The 20,046-nt window shown below is 42.1% G+C and overlaps 1 protein-coding gene and 1 long non-coding RNA gene across 2 annotated transcripts in view; both read right to left on the bottom strand.

Annotated features, from left to right (window-relative positions):
• LOC144371953 (uncharacterized) overlaps positions 1 to 15,928 on the bottom strand; it is a 54,910-nt gene extending 38,982 nt beyond the window's left edge. The window contains exon 1 of the long non-coding RNA XR_013432014.1: positions 7,755 to 15,928. This is a non-coding gene — a long non-coding RNA (uncharacterized LOC144371953). The remainder of the gene's footprint in view (positions 1 to 7,754) is intronic.
• LOC144371944 (uncharacterized) overlaps positions 1 to 20,046 on the bottom strand; it is a 208,745-nt gene that overhangs the window by 141,997 nt on the left and 46,702 nt on the right. The gene's annotated exons all lie outside the window — the stretch shown is intronic.

Here is a 20,046-nt window from a genome sequence, read left to right as displayed (position 1 = left end):
GACATAGGAGAGTTTTAAATAGCACCACTGTGTGTTAAAGCACAGGCCCCAGCACAACTACTCACAAAAACCAGACAAGTGAGGTTTTGCTGTTTCTACTGTTATTCTCTAATTTCTGGTATACAGAAAAATGAGGCCAAGGGACACTGAGATCTGGCATCAACAGTCTATTAGTGGCACTACAGCCCAGAAAAATAATTCCCAAAGTGTGAGCCCAGAGAACATCAGAGCTTTTGAGGACATTCAGGAAAAAAAATTGGGGCAATATATTGGAGAGTGAATTTTTTTATTTCTTATATGGGAACAAGCTTGCCAATGGCCTAAAGACTCATACACATTTGGGACTTTTACTATGCTCAGCCTGAAGAGGGATTGTTCTCTGCTACTTTGTTGGCTGCATCTGCTACTGCATTATAGGTACCTGCAGCTGTTGCCAGCCCTCATGGTGAAATGTCAGACAGCACAGCTGCTGGGTGTCAGTCTGCAAATCCACCGCCTATCAGCTCTGAAATGGCTACAGTTTTTACTTTGTTGGATGATCTAGCATTCAGGGAAATTTTTCAAAGGAGCTGAATACAAATAATTTGCTAAACATAGCTCAGACACCTAGTCTCTAGGCAAAGGCATGAAGCCTTCAACAAACAGAAACCACAGAATAGGAAAAAAGGAAGAAACACATTTTCTTTTTTTAATTTTCTAATTCTTGATGGAACCTTTTTCGGTTGTATGTGTGTTGAGAATCAAACCCAGTGCCTCATGCGGGCTAGGCAAGCACTCTACCACTGAGCCACAACCCCAGCCCCAAGAAACATATTTCATTCACTTAAAAAAATATACAAAGAATACTGAGGTACAGCAAAACATAACTCATGAATGGAAAATAACAGACGTGAGATTGACCATGCCTGAGTAAGATAAGACTCCAGAATCCCTGGGATAAATTATTTTTCTATTCATTTATTCATTTATTTATATTTTGTACCAAGGATTGAACCAAAGGGTGCATAACAAATAAGCCACATTCACTGCCCTATTTTATTTTTAATTATTTCTATTTTTGAGAGAATTTCTCTAAGTCGTTCAGTGCCTAACTTGATGAACCTTCCTTTGAAGATGTGATCCTCCTGCCTATGAGTCCTGAACTGCTAGGATTAAAAAAATGTGGGGCCGCTAGGCTGAATTTTCAAGTAACTGTCTTGAATTGTTAGTAGCATGCACCTGAGAAAAAGTCAAAATACATCAGGCAGAGACATACAAAAGTCCCCAGGACAAGGAAGAATAAACTGCTACACTGGGAGACCTCACCACAACACTGCTGGGTCTGTGATCACGTAGCAGAGCAACAGACAGGAGGGCTTCCCTGGCCATTAGTCAAAGTAAAACACAGCCTTCTCAGGATCACAGTACCACCACCCAGAACAGGCCACATCCTGAGCCATGAGCCTCACCTCAACAAGTGTGCAATGCCAGTGAAATCCCAAGGAGGCTCAAAGAACATAGGAGTTAAAGCAGAAATCAGATCAGAAGCAGCTGGAAAACCTTTAAGCAATGGGAGATGCAACACAAGGCTCTGAACAGACCCAGGAGGAAGAGGTGACTTAAGGGCAAATGTGACCATGTTGAGAAAAATGAAATATAAAAGTCCAACATGAAAAACCAGCACAGATGGTACACTGGGGGTCTCTACAGTATCCAAAGCACATTCCAGAAAAGAAGAGATGAAAGCAATCATTGGCCCTTATACTTCAGGAAAGGAGAGAAAAAAGAGCAAGGTAAGTATTCATTAAGCACAGGCCGGTAAGAGGGGGTGTTGGTGAAACCACAATCAAGAAATCAGCAGGGGCTGGTGCTGGGGCTAAGCTGTAGCTCACTCTCCTTGCATGTGTGAGGCAGTGGGTTTCATTCTCAGCACCACATATAAATAAATAAAGATCTATGAACAATTTTGAAAAATTAAGATAAAACAATTAAAAAAGAGAAATCAGCAGTCAGCAAAACCAAGTTCTGCATGAACATCACCATCTCTGACAAACTAATATGTGGCTAAGGAAACAGAGGACAGGAGTGAATTTATGGCTCAGTGTAGAGAGCTTGCCTAGCACCAGTGAGACACTGGGTTGAATCCATACCAGCACATCAAAGTAAATAAATAGAAGAAAGGTATGAGAAATACAATAACATTCAACAAATAAGAAACCCAAAGACACAGAAACTACCCATTAGAGTTAAAATAGCCACCATTACCATCCATGGGCTCTTCAACAATATCATGAACATGCACTTGACACAAATCTGATAACTTAGAGGAAGTGGCCCAATAATTTAGAGAGACCATCTCCTACAATGTACACAGAAGGACAAATACACAAAACACATGAGCCTGTGCCTACTGAAGAAACTGACTCAATAACTCATTACCATCAAAAAAGTGAAATGTAGGACTTTTAGACATCCTACAGGCTGCCACCAGACACTCCAGAACTGCCACCAATTTTCTACATTTCTTTTGAAAATGCAGAAGCAGAGAAAACACCTTCTAATTCCTTTGGAGGCATATGTTACATTATTATCAAAATTAACTTGATAAAATGAGGAAGCTATGAATTACTCTCATGACCATAAATGCAAAATACCTCCACAAACATTACTTAACTGAATCTAGAAATTAATAAAAAGAATTGCATACCAAGTACAAGATGTTGAAAACACTGGAGACTATAAGCTAAAGAGAAGACGTGTATGATACTATGGGTGATGGTTCACTCGAATGTTCACTTTGATGGAATTAAGAGACACTAATGATTAATAGGCTTCTGGGTGTGTCCATGAGGCTGTGTCTAGGAGTGATTGGCATGTGGGTTAGCAAACTAGAAAACCTCCCTATGTGTGGGTAATGTCATCTAAATAGGATGGTGGCTTGCATGGAATAAAAGTTGCAAGAACATGGTAGCAGCTGCAGATGCAAGCTGGATTCTATACAGAGTTTTCCACTGCTGCTGTGATTGCCTGGGGATATCAACAATTCCTTCTTTACTCTTCCAAAGCTGATTCTGCCAGTGATTCTCCAGGGAGTTTCCAGAAGCATTAGATCTCAGACTAGGGTAGCACCATTGATCCCTCTTGTTCAGAGGCTTCAGCATCTTGGGCGGCACAGCTACTACTTCTCCAGCTCCCCAGCCAGCAGACTGCCACAGAGGACTCCCCAGCTTCTAGTCACCTAGGACATCTAACAAATCCTCTTTTTGTATTCATTCTTCCTGTTGATTCTATTCCAATGGAGAACCCTAAAAAAATGTACTATATAAGACTACAATTGCTCTGAAAAATAAATTCAATAAAAAATGAATCAACTACCACACCATGGAAGATTCACAAATATATATAGAAGAAACAATATTACATACTGAATACCTTTTCCATAATAATGCAAGAGTAAAGGAAAGAGGAAGAGTTATATATGCAAATTTCAAAACTATAAAGAAAAGCAAGGAAACTGATTTTCAATACTGTTTCCATTTTGAGAGAAATGGGTGAGTTATCTTTAAAAGTCATTATAACTCCTGGTTTGGTGGAGTCTACTTTAAATTTTGCAACTAGAAAAGTCAGGGAAGGAAGATGACAAGACTGAAGCCAGCCTCAGCAATGGAGCAAAACAATCAGGAACACAGTCAGACTTGGTCTTCATCAAAAATTACAATCAGGAAAAGAGGCTGTCACTCAGTGACAGAGCACATTTCTAGCATGTTTGAGGCACTTGGTTTGAAACTTAGAGCCACAAAAAAATCAACACAATTAAAGTATTCTGTCCATCTCAAACTATAACAAAATTTAAAATAAATTAAAAAATAAAAATAAAAAATGCTGGAGATGTGATCAGTGGTCAAGTGCCTCTGGGTTTAATCCCTAGGGAAACACACACCCACCATCAAAAAATGCTTTCAGCAACTTGAAAGTATTTTTTGAATGACAACAAGCAGGAGCAAGTCCCTGGCTTAAATCCCACCACTTAATACATAAGTAAATAAATCAATAATTGTCCACGTTCTTGGGCTGGGAAATAGCTCAACAGTAGAGCATTTGCCAAGCATGCATGAGACCCTGGGTTCAATCTGAAGCAGGACACAAACACACACACTCTCATTCACACACACACACACACACACACACACACACAATATAACTCTACTAAACTACATCATATGAATGACAAAAAATTATTATAATAGGAAAGTTACAAAATGAGAGGCATAAAATACAATGAAATTAATACAAAGACAATATAATTTCTTACCAAGGAGATTAAGGAGACTGAACTTTCCCATGATCTACACTCTTTGAAAACCCCCTGAGCATTTTAATAAATCTGTGAAATCCAGGGACAGTTGTGCTGTGCTTCTTGGTGAACTTTAAAAAAAAAAAACTATTTCTAATAATGGAAATAGGACACCATATTTCAGATCAGTCAAAATCTTGTTGTGATCACGGTGAGAGTACACAGAGTATTCATGTAACTCCCAAATTTCATAAGCTAACAGTCCAGCTCCCAAAGGGGTGGCCCAAGGATAAGGGACATTTTTTTTTGTTTTTGATACCTTGGATTGAACCCAGAGGCAGTTGACCACTGAACCACATCCCCAGTATTTGAAGTCTCACCAAGTTGCAAAGGGTCTGGCTAAGTTGTTAAAGCTGTCCTCAAACTTTAAATCCTCCTGCCTCAGCCTCTGGAGAAGCAAGAAGTTCAGCTCTGCACTTTGCCATAAACTAGGATGTTTACCAAATCGAAATGTAATTTGTGGGCTGGGGATGTGGCTCAAGTGGTAGCGCGCTCTCCTGGCATGCATTCGGCCCGGGTTCGATCCTCAGCATACACATACAAAGATGTTGTGTCCGCCGAAAACTAAAAAATAAATATTAAAAAATTCTCTCTCTCTCTTAAAAAAAAGAAATGTAATTAGGCTTCTTAAATCCACTTGTTTCTTCCCTCTTTCCTAATATTTCATCATATTTGGTTCTGAATAAATAAACTTGGGCCTCAGATAAGTGAGCCGATCATTTCACAGTGATAACCACAGATGGCTGGTGCTGAGGGAGCAAACATATCCGGCTCAAGAGGCAGGGAAGTTCCCCCTGCCAGCTGGGACATCCTCACACCTTGTCATACCCACTGAAACACTCCTTGATCACTCTCCCAGGAGACCTGAACCATGACACCAGCTTATGAGGCTTTTCAGGTTTGCACAGCACTGCACTGGGGTGTGTAGATCTTATCCTCTGTGAGCTTTTGCTCTTTCACACTGTGAGAGAATGCAAGGGTCAGGAATCACTGGTGACCTGGCCCCTTAGCACCAGCATCCACAGGCTGACTGAACACCTGTCTCCAAGGAGTGAGGACAGGGCTTGGGGAAAACAAGGTCCCATGAAGTTAGCTGTCTAGATGAGGCTTGTTCCAGGAGATTCCTTAGCCCCAAGACCTCAGGTGAGCCCCCAAGAGGCTGTACCTCACAACTTAGGCTGTTGTGTAAGAGGAGCTGACCCAGGGCCTAAATTTCCTTATACCATGCAGGGCACAGGACAGCTGTGGGCACATGGTAGCAACCCAGAAAAGGATAGTGGCTGGGGACATAGGACTCTGCAAGGTATCCAAAGAAAAAGTGCCTGAGAAATCTGATATGCTGTCTATACCTAAGAAAGATAAAAAGGGAAGCACAGGAAATTTGCAGGTGTGAAATGAAGTTCTCTAGGAACTTGCTCTATATCAATGAACCTTCAGACCACCTGACTTTGGGGAACTAGAACACCATGAGGGTAGTAAGACGGGGTTCTGGATGCATGGCAAAAATTCTCTTGGGTAATCTTAAGCCCTTTAAAGCCAATTACCTTAATTTCGGTATTAGTCCAAAATTCTCAAAACAAACTTCTCAAACTTACCTGACATATAATCACCATCTTCCAAAGCTAACAATGTAATAACTGAAGAAATTTCCCCCCCCTTTTTTTTTACTGTAGACACCCATCTGATGATCCTACCAATGCAATTAGTTAATATACTCATACATAACATTTTTACAAACCTTGTCAGCCAAGCACAGTGGGGCACAACTGTAATCCCAGCAGCTTGAGAGACTGGGCCAAGAGAACTGCAAAATTCAAAGTCAGTCTTAGCAACTTTGTGAGGCCCTAAGGACTGTAGTGAGATCATGTCTCAAAATAAAATATAAAAAAGGCTGTGGATATGGCTCAGTGTTTCAGTACCCCTGGGTTCAATCCCTGTTATCTAAAAAAAAAAATGTAATCTCTTCCAGAGTAGGACACATACATCATTCAGGATAAGTTAAATCCATGTTCCTGAGGATGGTCATTAATATTTGGGTCAAGATAAACTATTTTCCTCAAGTATGATGACCAATGCCTTTAATTCCAACAGCTTGAGAAGCTGAGGCAGGAGGATCAGATATTCCAGGTGAGGCTGGACAACAAAGCCAGATCCTGTCTGAAAATAAAATTTAAGAGAGCTGCAGGTGAAGGGCAAGAAAATAAATCAGACATTATTATCCTATTTGTATATATGACCACATGACCAGTGTGAATTAGGTACAACCAGAAAAAAAAGAGAAGTTACACTATTCATGTATGATGTGTCAAAATGCATTTTACTGTCATAGATAAGTAGTAAAAACCAAGTAAAATGAATAAATAACTTCTGCCAAAAACAAACAAACAATGAAACAAAAAAGGGCTGGGGATGTACACCAAGATTCTATATCCCTAGTACCAATAACCCACTGCCTTATTTCATTTAGAGGAGCTATTTTACCAGAACACAGGATGTGTCAAGTGACTATTCTTTCCCCTCAAGTATGATATTCAGAAACAAAACAAAAGTGTTATTCTTGCCAGGGACAGTGACACAGGCCTGTAATTCCATGGACTCAGGAGGCTGAGGCAAGAGGGTCACAAGTTGGAGGGCAGTGTCCAAAACAACTGAGATAGGATCTCATTTATTTTTTTTTTAATTGGGGGTTGGTACGCCTGAGGATTTCACTGATAAAGCTTCTCTAGTTTTGATCCCCATTACAAAAACAAAACATTCTTTCAATATATTATTAGAGGAAAAGTGAAAATTAATAGACTGTGTTCATTTGAAACTTAGGAGGAAGACCAGACATTTGAGAGTGATGGGAAGTGGAGAGGAAGATGGCATTTTAGAACGCAGCAGGCAACTGCAAATGAAGGACCTACAGCAGCCTTCAGAGACTCTGAACAGGGAAAAGATTTGGGATCCTGCTTCCTACACGTTTGGATGAGTGGGGGCGGGCCACCAGCAGGGAGGGGAGGGGAAGCCAGGGACCTGAGCCACTGTTCCACAATGGAAGCCAAGGGACAGGGCCCAAGGGCACCTGCCAGTGGAACTGGACCTCATGCTCCACAGCTGACCTTAGGGACCAGCCCAGCCCTCAGGCCCAGAGAGCAGAAGCGCAGGGCCATCCGCCATGGAGGATGAGGCTGGACCCTCTGCACCAACCTCTGGCACCCAGCACCCAGCTCACCCCGCGGGACAAGTGGACGGAGGCTTAGGGTCAGCCGCCAGGAGGTGACTTCAAGGTTGTACCATCCAGCCCAACCGCCAGGACTAGGACACAGAGACCCAGGGCAACCTCCAGAAGCGATTCCCCACGCTCTGCAGCTCACCCGTTTGCGGGGCCCCAAGGCAGGTGCTGACCACCGCGTACCTTCAGCCCTGGTCACATACCCACCATTTTTGTCTTCCTTGGGGACCTGGTGTTCTCTCCAGGAACTTCCAGGCACCAGAGATCTCGGGGACACAGGATGCTCAGAGTCACCTTGGCCTTTTGAGTAGAGCACATGGGGGCGGAAAGGGAGGAGCTGAGTTGATGAGAAAGAAAAAGCCCGCGAGATTGCAAAAGCCCGCCCTTCCGCTCTGTTCAGGAACGTGATTGGACAGCTCGACCCCAGCATCCGTAATGGGCCTCCTCCAGGAACTCCTCTGCCTTATGACTGACAGCTAATGTTATCCAATCACTTCCTAAAACTCCCTAGAGTGACAGATCCTTGGTCCCAGTCCTTTTCAGGTGGGGTGCCTTTGCTGGGCTGGAAAAAAATCCCAGTTAGAAGCCTTTGCTTGGAACTTGGTGAGGATGGGATTGAGCTATGGCTCTGGGAGACTGCTTTCCCAGCATGGGTGATGCCCTGGGTGTGAACTCCACCACAGAAAAAAAGAGCAATTTAAAAAAAGTTACTTAAGGAGGTTGAGGCAGGAGGAGCCCAAGGTTCAGGTCAGGATCTACACTGTTAACCTGTGTTTACTGTGACGGGTCCTTGCTTCCCCAAATGCTGAAGTATAACACAGAGAAGCACGTGGAGAGTGGAAAGTGGAAGGCTCAATTAAGGGAGAGCAGAAAAGATTCACCCCCACCCCCAGGAAGAAGGGGATCTGAAGGTAGGAATCCCTGGAAAAGGGAGATCTTCTCCCTTTTATACCTAAAGTTGTCTTTTGTCCTCCACATTCCTGTCCTTTATTTCTCTTTATTGTGCACACGATGGGGGCTGTAGTTGGGAAGGCCAAAGGGTGGGAAACTGGGGTACTGGTGGGGCTGGGAGCTGAGATTTGGGCAGGAACAGCCTAGGGTGGTTTGACTAGCTACTCCCTGTTGTACTGGGAGCTACTTCATTAACCCTTATTTAGGACCTGCCAGGGAGATCCTAGCTAAAAATAAATAAAGAAAGAAAGAAAGAAAGAGGGTTGGGGATGTAGCTCAGAGGTGGAGCCCCACAGGGATTATTCCATAGAACCTCAAAGAAAAAGATACCTATATACATATATAGTATCACCTGGTGTGACCTCAGACAACTTAGCAAGACAGTCTCAAAATTTTTGAAACAATATTTAAAAATGGCACATATATCACACATGTGTGATATTGTTACCGCTGTTGACCGGTGACGAGCCCTTGCTTCCCCGATGTTGAAGAATAACACCAAAGAAGCACGTCGAGGCAAGGTCAGAGTAGAGATAGGAGTTTATTAAAGGACAGCAGAAAAGACTTCTCCCAGAGGAAGAAGGGAACCCAGGAGGTGGAATCCAGTTATCAGGCAAATGTGTTCCTCTTTTTATAGTTTTGATGATGGAATGTAGGTTGGAGGGCCCGAGGGGTGGGACACAGGTGGACATAATTATCACCTTTTGGGATGGGATTATCACTTCTCTGGGATGGGCTATCTCCAAATCTGTTGGGGCTGTTGGTTAATACTTCTTCCAGGTGGACTTTGGCCTAGGGCCTTTTCGGGACTTCATTCACATTCCATGAGTTGTCCTGTGTTTTCCCTGAGTCATTCCCAGCATGGCCTCCATTTTAGATTTCACTGGATGTTAGACCCGATTTACCTAACTACACTGACTTCCTAACTTTAAATCTGGCTTCAATATCTAAAAATAAAAACAGTTTGACAATTATTTCTGTAATTCTCAACACCTTCTGCCCCCTGATCATTTCAGGAGATAGCCTGAGCTAAGGAAGTAAGCAATTGGTGTTGGTGATTTGGCCCAGTGCTCTGTCCCCAGCAGAACAGGAGAAAACGGAAAGGGGAGTGGATCCTCCAAGGCAGCAATGTGCACTGGAAATAAAATGGCTGCTTTGTGCTTAATGTCCATTGTCTAATTTCCACTATTAGGGGAGTTGTAGGAAGCGACCTGACTCTGGTGACCCCACCCATCAGGTCATCTTTTTACCCCAAATCCAAACAGAAAAGGTCATGATGAAAAGCAGAAAAGGAACTTTGATCAGTGAAGCTACACCAGGAAGACCAGGGCACCATGTCCTTAGCTGTCTCTTCAGGGCTGTCTAGGACTCTCAGGTTTTATAGAAAGGGCAGTCAGTCAAAGGCATGTGTGTAGAGGGCACACTGTATGTAAGTTTGGTGTCATCTGTGGTTTCAGGAATCTATGGGTCTCTTTAAATGTCTGTGAGCTCATGGTCACATGCCCCCTCAACACACTTCACCCCACTGCACAGGCTGACCTGAACTGACCTCTCAGGAAGGGCCCCCCTTCCTTGCGTTCGTTCCATGTCAGTGGTTCAGAGGCACCAACATTTTGAAGAAAAGCCACAAGCCCACCTGCTCCTGCCTGGTAAGCACCAAATCCCTAGCTGCTGACCCAGGGCTCTCACTTCCTGGGTTTCAACTGATAGTTAAACCAGAAAGAAACAATAACCCTGCTCAGCTGGGCCCATAAAGCCTGCATATGAAACCCCACTTGGGGCACATATGGCCTGTGGCATTGATACCACTGGGTACTGGGGAGGTTTATTAAAAAGAAGTAACATAGACTTTTCCCACAAGGGAGAAGGAGGCCACAGCTGGTACCCTGGTATCCCCAGAAGCCAGGTGTTTTGTCTTTTAATGAGTCCTGGGGTTTCTTGGTTCTCCATTACTTTTCTGCTTATCTTTCTCCTTCCTGCATACTTGATTGGGCCCAGGAGTGCTCTGTGGGTTGGCTCAAAGGTGAGAAACAGGTGGGCTGAAGGGGCAAGGGCAGGGTGGAGTAGACAAGGACACAGGAACAACCTTATAGCTCCCTGTAGGGAGGGGGAAATTCCTGGAGAGGCTACCTTGGCCACAGGTTGGAACAAGGGCAGGTTCTTCATCAGAGTGGAGGAAAGACTGAAGAAATTTACATTTTAATCCCTCAGGGACAGTCTCCAACTTGCCAGACTCACTCAAAATTGGCCTCCTTGATCTGGCCTGATTCCATTTACGTATCTGTAAGGACTGCCTGTCTATTTCTGGCTTCAGTATCTACCCCTTCCTGGAAAGTAAATACAATTCTATTCTTTTCTCTTAAGTTGGACTTGGTGAAGTCTTTCACATCCTGCACACTGGCCCAAAGTCATTCTACTGAAAGGGTAAAGTTTCTAAGCTGGAAGGCTTGAATTAAAATTAGGTATTATTGAGTTCCTCTGTTACACCCAGATTCCTGAGATAGTTAAGACAACGCCCTACTGGCCATTTAGCCTAGGGCCCTGTGCAGTTTGTCACAGGGCCCGAACCAATCAGTTTGAATGTGTACCCCACTTAGGAATGACCAATCACCTCCGCCCGACCTGTTTCTGCCAATGAATGTGCCAATCACGTCTCAGAGTTGTTGTTCAATTTTCCCGTGCCTCATGATGATTTGTTCTGATGTATGCAAAGCCCCCTGCCCTCCCCAAAAAGTGTACTTAAGCTCTGCTTGACCTTTGCTCTGGGCTCTGGGCTGCTCTCCCTTCTTGAGTGGGCACAGAGTCTCAGCGCGCTGGAATGGATCCCCAATAAATCCCCTTTTGCCAATTGCATGGAGCCAGTCTCTTGTGTGGTCTCTTTCTCCGACGTTCCGCCAGACCCTTACACTACCTAGGAATATCACACATGGACAATGTCGGGGTGGGGGGGGATAACAAATGCACAGTCATATTTTCACAAATGTGGAATAGTGGCCACATACCTTTTGAAGACTGAGGACACAACCCCAGGTGCTTTTTTTTCACCCTCTGGGCTGGGCATTGAATCCATGGCAGGAGCATAGTAATCCTGAGGAACACTCCCAGCCCCCTTTTTATTGTGGTACAAATAACGTGGGTGGGAGCATAAATGTGATAAATTTGAGAATAAAACTCTGATGACCCCAGCCTAATTCCATTTTAAGATTAGGAGCCATCTCATCATCAACTCAGGAAAAGTTAATTTCTGTTTTACTATGCTGCAATTTCTAAACTTGTTTGGAATCCCTACCCAGGGCTTCTACTCACCTATGCCTGGCTTTCCGTGACCAGATAACAATCCTCTCTAGAACCTTTGTGGTTCTTAATAAAGACTGCCTCCCACTGACCAAATACCAAATCTCTGTGAAACCTCAGTGGCACATCATATATTCTGAGGTTGAGATCTGAATTTATTCTCTACCTTGAAATGTTAAGCCATGTTGATTATTAAATTTGTATCTGCCTTTGTATTAGGCTTGTCCAATCCTGTGATCTGTAAGTTCTCAAGACATCCCATTTTACAACTTTTGTGCTATAAAATTGTGTTCCTAGAGAGCTGGGGTATCTTTAGCCTGGGGTTGGGGAGAGACAGACATGGCCAGCTCCTGGGAACATAAATATAAGTTTGCTTTAATTTCATACAAATCGGAGGCTGTGGTCTTTTCCTTGTGTTGTGGTTTTACAGTGCCAGGTCTCTAACAAGGCCATCTTTGGGTTTGGCCAAGGGAGCAAATTTCTCACACTTAACCATATCTCCAGGCCAATACATTAAAAAACTGAAAAAAATGATTGAATGCATTCTTTCTTAGAAAACAACAACTACAACAACAAAACAAAACTAGAGCAGTATCCTGGGATGGTGGTGCAAACCATGCCAGGGGAGGTCAAAAATTCTAGGCCAGCCTCTGAAACGTAGCTGCACCCTCTCAAAATACAACTTCAAAGAGGCAGGGAATGTAGTTCAGTGTTACAGCACCACTGGGCTCAATGGCCAGTTAAAATAAATAACACCCTGAAGAGGAACACAGGGAAAAAAAGACATAAGAAAATGAAAGAGTGTAAAAGGGCAGACATAAATCAAACTACATCAACAGTGACATTATATGGCAATTGACTGGACAATCCTATCCTAAGGTAGAGTTCAGCAGTCAGAATGAAAACAAGTTCCAATTCTGTGCTATGTGCAGGGGTTACTGCTGGGGTACAAATGGATAAAGAGTCTGAAAATAAGATAAGGGCTGGGGATGTGGCTCAAGTGGTAGCGCACTCTCCTGGCATGTGTGTGGACTGGGTTTCGATCCTCAGCACCACATACAAACAAAGGTGTTGTGTCTGCTGAAAACTAAAAAAAAATAAATGTTGAAATTCTCTTTCTCTCTCTCTTTAAAAATAACACATTTTTAAAAATTTAAATAAAGAAAATAATAGGATGTGAGTCCTACACCATGAAAACAGACACCATGAGTGAGCTCTACTATACTACCTCCCCAACATCAGGCAAAATGTTTCAAAACCACAATTTATTGAGAAATAACAGCTGTGAGACATGGACACATGAGGTTAAGGAGTTCCTGAATGCTCCGTCTTCTTTCCCAATGCCAATTCAATAATGAGAGCGCAGCTGTGAGATTACAGGGGAAAAAATGGATTTGCTAGCAAAAGAGCAGCACAATGACTACTGTCCCAGAGACTGGGATTCTGCCAATCAGAAGAAACAGTTGGCTTTTTTTGCAGGGGGAGATGGGGGTGCCAGGGATTGAACTCAGGTGCACTCAGTGAGTCACATCCTCAGCCTCATTTTGTATTTTATTTAGAGCCAGGGTCTCTCTGAGTAGCTTAGCATATTGAGTTTGCTGGGGCTGCCTGTACACTCTTGATCCTCCTGCCTCAGCCTCCCTAGAGGCTAGGATTAAGGCATCACCACCACACCTGGCACAAAGCAAAATATTTCATTAATGAGATGGAAAGTTCTTAGTTTGAAGTCAATTAGAGTTTAGAATTTGGTTATTCTGGGTTTGTTTGGGTTTGCTGTTGAAGAAACCCAAAACACAGTCCAGGAGACACAAAAGCCTGTAGAGTCCACACAATGTTAGGTGATCCAACCTTGTAGCCTCCCTGGGACGTAAAGGCAACCTGTCTGCTCCTTTCACATTCTTACCTATATGAACCATTCCAGGGTCAGCTGAAAATGCAAGCTGATTTGGCACCTGAAAGAGGACCTCATGTTTAACAGAAGAGTCGGGTGTCATGAGGACAATGAGTGGGGAAGCAATGACAGAATGACAGACATGTCATTTTCCTCCCATGTGAAGGCTGAGTTCTGGAGGATGCTGCCATAGTCGAGCTGCAACAAAATAATGGGGGTGGGGGAGGTGGGGGGGGTGGGGGGTGATGAGCAACTTGTGTAGATTGATACAGCAGGAGTGGGAGCCTTTTATTGTAGGACAACAGAGGTATTTAACAGAGGTATTTATACATTCCACACAGCTTATCTTAATTAACATAAACTAGATACAGCAGTCAACCAATAAGAAATCTCCACTCTTAATGGCTCCCTGGTGCCACCTCACAAACCACTCCCCCTGGCAAAATGCCAGGCACTATCCTAACTTGTTTACAGACTCCTCCAAGGGGAGGGACACACACAGGTCTTGAACTGGGGATCAAGTCCCAGGCCACGTGGGTTGCAGATGTGATCTGGGGTCCTGCACAGACCTCTCAAAAACTCATTTCCAGGACAGTGACAATCCCAGGCCTAAGTCCCTCATCCTCATGATTCATCCGCCCTTGGGACCCAGAACAAGAAATATGGTGAGAAGTGGACCCAACTCTGCCCCAGATCTTCTTCCTGGCTGCTTGGGTGCATACAGCTTTGGACTCTGGCTTCTTCAAAGAATCGAGTAGGAAGGTGAGACCCAGACAGATGTCAGGTAGCCCTGCTATGACCAGCTTTCCCATGCCAGGACAGCCACAGAGGGCTTGGGGTTGAGGTGGGGCTGTCCTCTGGCAGCAAGGGCAGCACAACAGCTGAGACACAGGGGTTTCCCTGGAGGGGGATTTGGAGTGGGAGGAGAGGACTGAGACTCTGCTGCCCACCCCAGTGCCAGCTCATTCATACTAGATACCTGGGCAGAAAAGCACCCCGACGAATCCTGTCATCCCCCTTTTTCTAGTTTTAAAGTGAAAATTAGAGGGACGTGCCGAAGTCTGGCTAGGCACAATTCAGGAGCCACTTGTCAAAAGAAACTAACTTTATTTTTAGAACTACAAACGCCAAACAAAACAGCTCCTCAGGGAAAAAACCCTCAGAGCCCAACTGCCATCACCGGCTTCCACAAGCCTCTCACCCCCACACCAGCCTCTCAACCTCCCACAATCCTCCTGCTCTTGAGGCCGATTGGCTGGGTTGCGTGGGCGGAGCCAAAGAAGTCCCCCAATGAGCAGCTCCGTGGAGGAACCAATCAGCTAGATGTTGCTGGGGCCACTGTGAGCCAATCATCAGCTGGCAGTCTGAAGGGCAGGGAAACAGCCCAATGAACATCACCGCAGAGGAGTCAATCAGCTAGATGTTGCTGGGGCCGCTGTGAGCCAATCATCAGCCTGCAGCTGGAAGTTTGCTGGCAGCTGGAAGTTTGCTGGGGCCCCTTTGGCTGTGGCTCTCAACATCTCCCCCTCTCTGTTTAAACAACAAGTATGTGGCTTAGGGACCCTGCCTGCCTTAGGTTGTCCAATACTACATATAGTCCTTACCCGTCTTCGGATGAGCTGACCTCAGGGCGTCAGCCTCCTGTCTTAGGTTGGTACCATTGTAATTGGATCTTACCCATCATTGACTACCGGTCCAGTATACAGCCACACCTGTGGAGAGGTCTTTGTACCAGCGGGGGGGTGAGGTTTTTTGCCTCACCTCTGTTGGCCCCCAAATTTTAGCTGAATGATCATGACAAGCAGAAAGGAGGAAGATACACCAAGCCAATTGACGCCTCTTGTTGGAAAAATTGTACCACCAATGACACCATCAGCAAAAATACCCCAACACTACCACAAGTTGATGCACTAACAGATAGTTCACAATGCATACAAGTGAGTTCACAATGCATACAAGTGACACATAGTCTAGGCAAGTTCTGCAAGCAGTTCAGTGATGGCTATTGCAGAAGCTGTAGATTAGTTTTATCTTTGTCTTCACTGGCACTAGGATGAAGATAGGAATTCTGGCAATAATGGCTAAAGAAAAAATTATGTAACATTCCAGAAGGCACTAAAAGAAAACAATTTTCTTAACAATTTACATTATCTTGAAGAGAATTATTAAATATAATGAAAAGGAAAGGTGAAAGTAAACAAACAGATCTGTTAACTTCCTTTTTTGTTTACATATTAAAACAATTCTTAACAGTTATTTACCCAATTTAAACCATTTAAATCACGTGAATAGGCCTGGGGATGTGGCTCAATTGGTAGCACACTTGCCTGGCATGCGTGCGGCCTGGGTTCGATCCTCAGCACCACATACCAACAAAGATGTTGTGTCCGCCGAGAACTAAAAAATAAATATTAAAAAAAATTCTCTCTCTCTCCTTTCTCACTCTTTCTTTAAAAAAAATTTTAAAAATAAATAAATAAATAAATAAATCACGTGAATAAAAAAATATTTGCATCCATTTTTTTCATGAGTGCTCATCATATATGATATATGGACATATTTACGTTCAAACGTATAACACAAAACACAAGTGTGCACACATAATATAATACATACAACACATAACATAATAGTAAAGGCCTTATAACTTTTTAAAGGTAAAATCTCTATTGCAATGTTTAAAAACTCTATAGTCAAAAAAAAAAAATAGAACTGATCAGCAAAATATTAACCTAGGTCAGTATGAGCTCAAAAAAAACAAAATAGAACTTCATGATATGGGAAAGGGCAATAATAAAATAGATATTGAAAAAGGCATCCTGGTTCTGTCGCAGATGTAAGGATAGCCAAATTGGAGTTTTGGATATCAGCTATTATGGATTTGAGCTAAATCATCTTCTTTTTGGTCTATAGAAATCGCTTTAGTTAATCTCTCTGGAATCCAAATTGGCTGCTGTTCTCCCTGTGGAAACACACAAACAGACCCCCGACTCCAGACAATCACTGGGTCAGGATTTTAGTTAATCTCTCCGGAATCCAAATCGGCTACTGTTCTTCCTGTGGAAACACATAAACAGGCCCCCGACTCCAGACAATTACTAGGTCAGAACCTTGGTTAATCTCTCTGGAATCCAAATCGGCTGTTGTTCTTCCTGAGAAAACACACAAACAGACCCCCGACTCCAGACAATTACTGGGTCAGGACCTTTCCATTGTCCTGTTAGAATATCTTTCAAAAGTACCTTGGGCTTATGTACATTTTTTGGACACATATGCCTTTCTGCAGCACTAAGTCCTGATGAATCCAAATTTTAAAAGTTTAGAGTAAAAAGGGTTATTTTAAGTTTATCTTTGGGGAATATATACCCCTTCCCAATTCCGTCTTTTTGCTTTAATAAGTACATTTTAATAGTTTGATGAGCTCTTTCAACTATGCCTTGTCCCTGTGGAATTGTATGGGATTCCTGTTATATGAGTAATGCCAAATGATGAGCAAAATTGTTTAAAAGAAGTAGACGTATAACCAGGGGCATTATCTGTTTTTAACTGTTTTGGAATGCCCACAGTGGCAAAATTTTGTAAGCAATGAGCTATAACATCTTTAGTTTTTTCTCCGGCATGAAGGGAGCCCATCAAAAATCCAGAAGAAGTATCAACTGTAACATGCAAATATTTTAATTTTCCAAATTCTGGCAAGTGTGATAGGTCCATCTGCCAAATATGATTAGGTATCAATCCTCTAGGATTGACTCCAAGATTAACTTGTGGTAAAAAGGTCACACAATTTTGACATTGTTTTATTATTTGTCTATCTTGTTCCTTAGTTATTTTAAAATGCTTTTGTAAAGTATTAGCATTGACATGGAATCTTTTATGAAAATTTATAGCTTCTTCTAGTGTAGAGAAAATATGTATGTCATGTGTAGTTTTATCTGCTAAATCATTGCCCATACTAAGGGCTCCAGGCAATCCTGTATGTGCCCTGATATGTCCTATAAAGAATGGATCTTTTCTGTCCCAGATTAGACTTTGTATAGTGGAAAACAAAGAGAAAACAGTAGAAGAAGGGGAAATCCTACCAGCATCTTCAAGGGATATTATAGCATTTAACTATATACTGACTATCAGAAAATAAATTAAATACCGAATCTTTAAACATCACAAAAGTTTGTAATACGATATTAAGCTCTACCTTTTGAGCTGATTGTTTGGGTACTAAAAATGTAAAAGTTTGATCAGGTGTAACTATTGCTGCTGTACCATTATTTGACCCATCAGTGAATATATTTGGAGCATTCATGATAGGTGTTTTTCTTGTCATTTTTGGAAAAATTACAGGATGCAATGACCAAAAAGACAATAAAGGATTAGATGGTAAGTGGTTATCAAATGAAACATTAGATTTGCAAATGATTATTGCCCAAGTATTTAACTCATTAGCTAATTCATCAATTTGATTCATAGTATATGGAGTAATAATTTTATTGGGAGAAATTCCAAACACTCCCTTTGCTGCTTTTATTCCTTTGAGTATTAATTGTCCTACAGCCTCAGGATACCTAGTAAGAATAGTGTTAGGAGAATAAGATAAATGTATCCATAATAATGGACCTTTTTGCCAAAAATACTCCTGTAGGAATAAATTTTGTTGGTAGTACAATAAATAATAAAGGCAAACATATCAATTCTATCCAAATGCATATTTTCCATATATGTTTCAATGATTTTTAATGCCTTTCTTGCTTCAGGCATTAACATTCGGGGTGAATTTGGATCTGATGGACCTTTTAGGATATCAAATAAAGGTCCCAACTCTCCTGTTGGTATGCCTCGATAAGGCCTTATCCAATTTATGTCTCCTAATAACTTTTGAAAGTCATTAAGTGATTTGAGTTGATCTACTCATATTTGAATTTTTGGTGGACGGACCATGGTTGAGGATAATAGAACTCCTAAATAATTAATTGGAAAATTTAATTGTACTTTATCTATTGCTATATCTAGATTATAATTTTTTAATAAGTTTGTAAGTGTGGCATAACATTCTAGCAACGTGTTTTTAGCTTTGTGTGCTAATAATACATCATCCATATAATGAAATATTTGTAGTTCAGGATTTTGATTTCTAAGTGGCTGGATTACTTTGTTAACATAAATTTGACACATAGTTGGGCTGTTAGCCATCCCTTGAGGGAGTACTTTCCATTCATATCTCTGATCAGGACCTTCATGATTTAGTGCAGGGATAGTAAATGCAAAACGTGGACTATCTTCAGGATGAATTGGAATTGAAAAAAAACAATCTTTAATATCTATAACTAAAACATACCAAGTTTTTGGCAAAGCAGACAATTGAGGAATCCCCAATTGAGCAGGTCCCATAATGACCATTTCATTATTAATGGCTCTTAAATCTTGCAATAATCTCCATTTACCAGATTTCTTTTTGATGACAAAAAATGGGAGTATTATGGGGAGATACAGAAGGTTGTATATGTCCTTCCGCTAATTGTTGTTTGACCAGATCATGGGCTACTTGTATCTTTTCTTTAGTCAAGGGCCACTGAGGAACCCATACTGGTCTTTCTGATTTCCATGTAATTTTTATTGTCTCAGTGGCCCTTTGTGAAAATCCAACCCATGTCTGTCTGTTCCTTGATCTATTTGTCTTGGTGCTGCTATACCTTCTTGTTTTTCTAATCTTTTTCCTTTCCTAAAACCTTGTTTAGCCATAATAGTGGGTGCATTTTGATTGATATTATTTGTTAATGTCAAACCTAATTGATCTAGGACATCTCGTCCCCATAAATTTACGGGAAGATGATCCAATACATATGGCTGTATAGTTCCTTCACATCCTTCAGGATCCTTCCAATCTAATACCATTGCACTTCTATTGGTATTAGTCGCCACTCCTAGGCCTCGAAGCGTTTGAGTGGCTTGTTGTAATGGCCAATGTTTTGGCCATTCTTGACAAGAGATAATGCTAAGGTCTGCACCTGTATCCAGTAGCCCATTAAATTCATGTCCTTGAATATTTAGTTTTAGCATGAGGCGAGAATCTAAATTTAAAGAAAGCATAGCCCAATCTACACCTGTGGAGCCTAATCCCTTGGAACCTCTTTCTACAGCATGACTGAAAAATTTATCATGTAGGCTTGGTATTATTAGTAACTGTGCTATTCTATCTCCTGGTGAAATTATTGATATACCCTTTGGAGAACTGGCTATAGTTTTTATTTCACCTTCATAATCAGGATCAATTATCCCAGGACTTATCAAAGTCCTTTTAGAGTAGAAGAGCTGCGTCCCAATAATAGGCCTACTGTTCCTTTGGGAAGAAGTCCTTTTACCCCTGTGGGA

Source organism: Ictidomys tridecemlineatus, chromosome Y (assembly GCF_052094955.1).
Source record: "Ictidomys tridecemlineatus isolate mIctTri1 chromosome Y, mIctTri1.hap1, whole genome shotgun sequence".
In the NCBI taxonomy this organism is placed as follows: domain Eukaryota; kingdom Metazoa; phylum Chordata; class Mammalia; order Rodentia; family Sciuridae; genus Ictidomys; species Ictidomys tridecemlineatus.
Note: the sequence above shows the minus strand (reverse complement) of the source record. Positions and strands in the feature narration are given on the sequence as shown.